The following is a 7,196-nucleotide window of genomic DNA, read 5'->3' as shown; positions in this document are numbered from 1 at the left end:
GCCCCGCGGAAATGGGTGGGCACCCCCATCTGAGGAGCCTCCCTCTGCCATGCTCCTGCCTCAGCGTCAGGAAGTTCTGTCCTGCTGCTACTGCCCTTCCCCAGCCGGAATGGTAGAAATCCATCCTGTCTGCTGCCACCGCCCATACCTTCTGCACCTCCCTCCCACCCCACCCGGCAGCCTTGTTCCATCCATGGCCCAGGCAGAGCTCCACATCCACCCCTAGCAGTCCACGTTCACTCTGGTCTGGAAGCTTTTAGCTTGAGGATCAAACCTACGGCCTCAGGAGAAGCTGGAGGGAAGGCTGAGGGGCAGAGGGGAGAAGCAAGGAAAAGGCAGCAGTGCAAGAAACAGGTCTCACTGTTACAGCAAGAGACCAAGTTGTATTTATATATGTTGTGTCTTGTTGCTTGGAAACGAGGTCTCAGCCCAGCTGCTGGCTGGGGAGGAGGGGTCTCTTTGTTGGAGCTGCTTGGGGTGACTCATCGCTACCCACTCTGGCCCCTGGGACTAGGTGAACAGTCACACGTCGTTTCAGGCTGGGTGCGGACAGCAGGGCTCTGCTTGCTGTAGAATCGCGCAGCATGGAGAAACACTAGCTCCCAGAAGGAACAGGGGCTGCATACAATCAGACCACCCTGGGGCTCCAGGTGCCACCCCCGGGATAGCCTTGGGCAAGTCACTTAACCTCTCTGACCTTGGCCTTCTCATCTTTAAAAGGAAATTCTGAGGGCAGCCCACAGCAGTTTAGCGCACCACCTTGGGCCCAGGGCATGATCTGGAGACCCAGGATTGAGTCCCACATCAGGCTCCCTGCATGGGGCCTGCTTCTCCCTCTGCCTGTGTCTCTGCCTCTGTGTGTGTCTCTCGTGAATAAATAAATAAAATCTTTAAAAAAATAAAAATAAAAAAATAAAAGGAAATTACAAGAGTGGATTTGGGATTTATAGCAGACTTCAAACACATTAACTCATCCACACTTACCCCCTGCTCCCTGTTGGACAATGAGGAAACTATACATAATCCAGGGCAAAGTTAACCAACTTTCCTAAAGTCACCTAATTTTATGTGGAAGAGGCAGGAGTCGAACCCAGGTCCGCGCGGCACAGTACTGCATGTCTTTTTCACTGTGACACTCCACCTTGTGCTCAAGTGCCTAGCCCAACAGAGGGGCTCAGGGACTGAGTTCTGGAGCTCCGGCTGGTGTGATTCTCTAGGGCAGACCCTCAGGATAGTGGGTTTGAGAAGTCTCTCTGATGTCAGGGCCATGTCTTTAGAAAAGCGCACATGGTCTCTATACTTGGGGTGGGGGTGGGGGTAGCAAAGTTGCCTTCATGCCTCAGATGGTCTGCTCTTGCTGTCAGCTGTTCACTGCAAACTCCAGCTTCCTTTTTCTAGACCTGGGTCACCTCACAGGGTAGCTTCCATGTACCGCAGTGTCATGGCCACCAGCTTCCTGTGGCTATAGGAGTCAGTGTAAAGGATACAAATCTGGCCAGGTGACCGCCTCTTCTCAGAGCACCATCACCGGCCCCCACTGCCCACAGGATGAAGTTTAAACTCTGTTGGGTGGCAGGCAGACAAGGCCTCCATCATGAAGCTTCTGTGTCTCCAGCCCCTCCTTGTCATTTCCATCACACTTTGCTCTCCAGGCCCCAAATCCTCAACGTGCCCCACCCCCACCCTGTACATCTCTTCCTGCAAGGTCCTCTGTGGCTGCTTGTCTGTCTGCCTCCCAAGGACACTCTCTCGGGAGCACCCTGAGGGCAAGGCACTCACACCTTCCTCCTGCAGGCGGGCCTCTGCCTAGTACCTTCCCAGAGCTTTTGCTGAGTAAGTCATGAAGGGACATGTGAAGGATAAAACATTTATTTAGTTTCAAAGAGCCCAACATTAGGCCTCCAACATTAGGAATTTGGGGCTATGGAATAAGGCCAGCAAGTCTCTGGTTCAAGACCCTCAACCTAATTTCATCTAGCTCTTCACACTCTCATTATCCAGACCTATTTCCCTCCAGTAGCTATACAAATGTAGCATTGTTTGAAAGGTCATTAAGTAAAATGGTCATCTCGAAAAGCCATAGCATTTGGGACACTCCATTCCCTTCTTAGGCCTCAGTTACCCTGTCTGCACAGTAAGAGTTTGTCCTGGAGGGTGTTCTTCAAACTGTAGGTTAAGATCCATTCGTTAGTATGTAAGGGAATGAAACTAGCGGGAAGTAACCTGCCTAGGAAAACAGCTTGTGTCATACATCACAAGAGTGGGTATTGATATAAGTTGAACAGGTATCTATATGTTAGGACACATTGTAAGATGTACTTCTTGCTGTGGGTAACAAGCAGAGGAGTTTGATAGCTGTACTCCCTCTGAGCCCCAAGGATCTCAGCATTTGGAACCGCAAAGCAACTGGCCCCTCCATGCAAAGACCTGTTTGTGCTGGGTGAACCCCACTGCACTAGTCATCTGCGTCCCTTCCATTGTTCTTCAGTTTGACAAAAGGAAACACTGTAAGATAAAAATGGTAAGTCCTCTTCCTCCCAACTTCAGGCCCCAGGTATATACCCCAGCACAAGCTCTGCCTGCAGCCCAGTGTTCCTTGATTGGGGGGAGGGTGTGAGGCATTTTTTTCTTTTTAAGATGTATTTATTTTAGAAAGAGGAGAGAAGCAGAAGGAGAGGGAGAGCAAGAATCTCCAGCAGACTCCCTGCTGAGTGCAGATCCTGACACTGGGCTGCATCACAGACCTCAGATCCTGACCTGAGCCCTAATCAAGAGTGGGATGCTCAAGCTACTGAGCTACCCAGGTGCTCCTCCTTGTTTTTTTAATTGAAGTATAGTTGATACACAGTGTGACTTTAGTTTCCGATGTACAAAATAGTGACTCCATAAGTCTACATGTATGCTCACAAGCGTAGTTCCCATCTATTACCATACAACGTGTTACAATGCCATTGATGACATTCCCTATGCATCCCTTTTTATTCCCATGACTTACTCATTCCCAAACTGGAAGTCTATATCCCCCACCCCACTTCACTCATGTTTGCCCACTCCCTTACCCAGCAACCATTAGTTTGTTCCCTGTATCTATGGATCTATTTTCTTTGTTCTTTTGATTCTGCACATAAGTACAATCATATGGGATTTAACTTACCTCACTTAGCATAATACCCTCTAGATCCATGCATGTTGTCATCAATGGCAAGATTTCATTCTTTTTTATGGCTTGAAATTACCAGATGCTCCTGGAACATCTTGTGCCATTCTTTTATGTCATTCTCTTTTATAATATTCTGCTGTATATATACCACTTCTTCTTTATCCATTCATCTACGGATTGACTTGGGTGGCTTGTGCATCTTGGACATTGTCAATAATGCTACAATAAAGATAGGGGTGCATATATATTTCTGAGTTAGTGTTATTGTTTTCTTTGGGTAAATACCCAGTAGTGGGTATTCGGATCATATGGTATTGGGTCAGATGGTAATACTATTTTCATTTTTTCAGGAACCTCCATGCCGTTTTCCACAATGGCTACACAATTTGCATTCCCACCAACAGTGCACCAAGGTCCCCTTCTCTCCACATCCTCACCAACATTTGTGATTTCTTATGTTTTTGAGTCTTGCATTTTGAGTTTTTGAGCCATTCTCAAATGGTGTGAAGTGATAGCTCATTGTGGTTTTAATTTACATTTCCCTGATGATCAGTGATGTTGGTCATCTGTATTTTTTCTGTGGAGAAGTATCTGTTCAAGTCCTCTGTACATTTTAAATGATTATTCGGGGTTTTTTGGTGTTGAGTTATAGAAGTTCATCATATACTTTGAATATCAATCCTTTATCAGATATGTCATTTGCAACTATCTTCTCCCATTCCATAGGTTTTCTTTTCTTGTTTTGCTGATGGTTTTTTTCTGAATCCTTCCTTATATTTGCATGGAGGCTATGCTTCCCAAGGGTACTCCCAGCCAAGGACTGAACAGTCACGCTGCCCTCCCTCCCTTGGCTCACACTGCTCTGCACTCTCTCTCAACCTCAGTGTCTGTTTGTGTCTTAGCTTCTCACCTCCCCTCTCTGCCCTACACAGTTTGCCTCTCTCCTTCCCAAGCTCTTCTGAAGGCCAGTCCAGTTTGGCATTCTCATTCAACCAAGTTAAATCTGATTGGTGCCTAGACCCTACTTTCTAAATACCATTCTCCACGAAAACAAACCAGGGCTCATAGAGAAACTGTTGACTCCTGGGCTGGGAGGAAAATTACCAGATGGGCCTGGAACATCTTGTGCCAGACAGTAAGGAAGTGCTCCAGGAATGATGGCGGTGTGTCAAAGAGCACAGGGGCTACCTCAGACAAGCTCTCAATAGCCAACTCTGGTATCATAGGAGCACAAAATAATAGTAATATCTAAGAGACCATCCATAACGATAGAAAGATAATGGACTGAGGTACATAAATGGGGGAAAGAGACAATTTCTTTTTACAGCAGAATTCCCATTAATGGAGAAAGAACAGTGGAAATAGAAAAATCACTATTTGGTAAAAGCTACGGCAGTAACTGTTGCAAACAAGAATCCTCAAGGGATACTAAATTAGTGGGAAAAAGTATGAAGGGGATAGGATATTTATATAGTCACAAAGCATCTCCCCACAGAATATTTATTAATTACAAAGGAAAACAGTGACTTTATAGCAGAGAAACCTCAGGGAGACACCACTTTTACCAAGTGATCAAAATCATTATGACCGGTACTAGCCACACCAACACCACCTGATACCGTATCCTGAGAAGGGCACATCACTTCTGTGGTATTCTTGCCAAAAATGCATGACGACTTCAATCTAGTAAGGAGAAAACAGTGAGATCTGTCCTACAAAAGAACTGGCCAAAGCGTTGCACTGAAAGGAGAGATGGAGGATTGTCCCAGGTAGGAGTGGAAGGGAACAGGACAACTAGATGCCGCGTGGGGTTTGAACGGGGTCCTAGACCAGAAAAGGATGCTAGTGGGACATTTGGCAAAATTCAAATAAAGTTAGTAGATGAGTGAACAGTGTTGTATCATTGTTAATCCCCTGGCTTTGGTCCTTCTACCGTGGTTAGTTAACATTAGGGGAATCTGAGCAGAGGGTGCTATCCTGGCAACTTTTTTGTAAGTCTAAATTTGCAAAATAAAAAGTCCACATGCTGGTCAACAGTCTATGGGATGGCAACCAACTTTCAACTGGCCTTCTGACCTATCAGTTGTTAGCACTGCCCCCTGCTGAGAATGTTAAGCATTCTGAGGTCTCCTTCACTCCTGGGGGTGGTTGAAGAGGTCTGCAGGGTGGGGGTGAGGAGAATGGAGTGGGAGGGAGGTAGAATGCATGAACTTGTTGGTGGGTACAGGACACTTACAGGTGTTCCTAACACCCTTCAGTAGGCTTGAAATGTTTTTAAATAAAAAATGCAAAGTAATATGTATGTGACAGAATTCAAACAGCACTTGAGTGAAGAGCAAGTCCTCTTCCTATCCCCAATTCCTCTTATCCTCCCCTACTCCGGGTAATCACAGTTACCAGGATTCAATGCACATTGCATATAAGCAAACAGGTATGTGGATTTCTTGCTTACGGAGGTTCTGTCTTACGTCAAGGGCGGCAAGGGGAGTCATGAAGATTGAGAACTAGGAAGTCTCCGCCAACAGGTGAAGGAGGCCCTTTTCTGTTGTGCTTCGTACTGAAAAAGAGAATAGATAAGACATGTCTTGATACCATCAAACACATTTTTCATATTGCAATAGGTTGCAACCTATTAGTAGTTGAGAAAGTCAATTTTGTGTTTCATGATCATCATTTTTATTTTTTTTATTTTTTATTTTTTTCATGATCATCATTTTTAAAAAACAGAAAAGGAACAGACAATGGCAAGAGTACATCAACTGTAATGGAGCAGATAGTTTTGTGAAACTTGGCTGCAATGTAAAATATATTTCTTACTGAGGGTTGAGGTTAAAAAAAAAGTTTCAAAAAGCCTGCCCTAAACAACAACTGGCATAAGGCCAGAACCTGGATCACCAAGATGGCTTTTCCAGGGCTGCAGATCATGGGGCCTGTCACGTTCCCCGGAGCAACAAGGCAATAAATGTGCAGCCTGACTTCCTTGATACTGTGTGTTCAAACTAGCTGGTTAATGGGTAACGGGGAGCAACCACCACTTCGCTGCCCCACAGCGGGTGGCCTGGAGTGCAGGTAAGGGCGGCTCTCCTGCTGGTTGGCAAACCCTGGGGTAAGACCTAGTGGGGCGGGAATGGCTCCCCAGGGTGGGAAGCCCCCATAAGGATGGAGGCCCACCACCCTCTCCCCGCGCAAGATCTGCAAAGACAGAGCTGCCTGCTTAACAGTCAGGGCCCTGAGCACCAGCCCCCAGCCCCCAGCCCCCAGCCCCCAATGTGGGCAGCAAACCTGTGAAGGTTCAGGTACATAGTACACGCTTCAGGCTTCGGGGGCCACACGGTCTCTCATAATTGCTCAACTCTGATGTTCTGCACAGCAGTCCTGGACAGACATAACAAATGTTCCAGTAAAACTTCATGGACGCTGAAGTTAGAATTTTACATAATTTTGTTACAAAATAATCTCTTCGTATTTTTCAACAGTTACAAAATGTAAAACCGTTCTCGGCTCCCGAGCTCAACAAAAATCATAAAGCAGGCCACATCCGGCCGGCAGGCCAAAGAACTGGAAGCCTGACTTCGGACCTTGCCCTTGCCCTTCCCCTCCCCCCCACCCCCCGGCCCGTCCCTCCCCCCGTCCCTCCCCCCGCCCCCGCCCGCTCCCCCAACCCCCAGACGCGGCGGGCGGCGCTGACTCACCGGCTGACTCAGCGGGAGGCGCGCAGCCTGCAGACGCCGGGGAGGGCGGGGGCGGGGCCGGGGGCGGGGCCGGGGGCGGGGCCGGGGGCGGGGCCGGGCGTGCGGGCCGCCCTCCGCGGGAGCCGCCTTCCGCTTCCGAGCTCCGCGCCGCGGGACGGTGGGAGGACCGCCCGGAGGAGGACCGCCCGGAGGAGGACCGCCCGGAGGAGGACCGCCCGGAGGAGGACGCGGCGCACGGCGGCGAGAGGCAGGGCCGGAGGGAGAGCCCCGGGGCCGCGCCCCGCCCCCGCCCCTCGCCCCGCCCCCCGCCCCGCGCTCCCGGAGCCCTCGCCCTGCGCCCCGAG

At 48.8% G+C, this 7,196-nt stretch overlaps 1 long non-coding RNA gene across 4 annotated transcripts; it reads right to left on the bottom strand.

Moving 5' to 3' along the window:
• Positions 1 to 923: 923 nt before the first annotated feature.
• On the bottom strand, positions 924 to 6,903 carry LOC102153535. 4 transcript variants are annotated; one of them, XR_005374035.1, is made up of 3 exons: positions 6,853 to 6,903; positions 6,443 to 6,535; positions 924 to 5,717 (listed from the first exon to the last, which is right to left on the bottom strand). It is a non-coding gene; the product is annotated as an uncharacterized LOC102153535 (long non-coding RNA). The 4 variants fall into 4 exon arrangements; XR_005374037.1 differs by lacking the exon at positions 6,853 to 6,903 and having other exon boundaries at positions 924 to 2,505; positions 3,155 to 5,717; positions 6,443 to 6,750; XR_005374036.1 differs by lacking the exon at positions 6,853 to 6,903 and having other exon boundaries at positions 924 to 3,379; positions 4,265 to 5,717; positions 6,443 to 6,750.
• Positions 6,904 to 7,196: the final 293 nt, after the last annotated feature.

The sequence above is a fragment of the Canis lupus genome, chromosome 19, assembly GCF_011100685.1.
Source record: "Canis lupus familiaris isolate Mischka breed German Shepherd chromosome 19, alternate assembly UU_Cfam_GSD_1.0, whole genome shotgun sequence".
Taxonomy (NCBI): Eukaryota; Metazoa; Chordata; class Mammalia; order Carnivora; family Canidae; genus Canis; species Canis lupus.
This window is presented reverse-complemented; position numbering and strand designations above follow the sequence as displayed.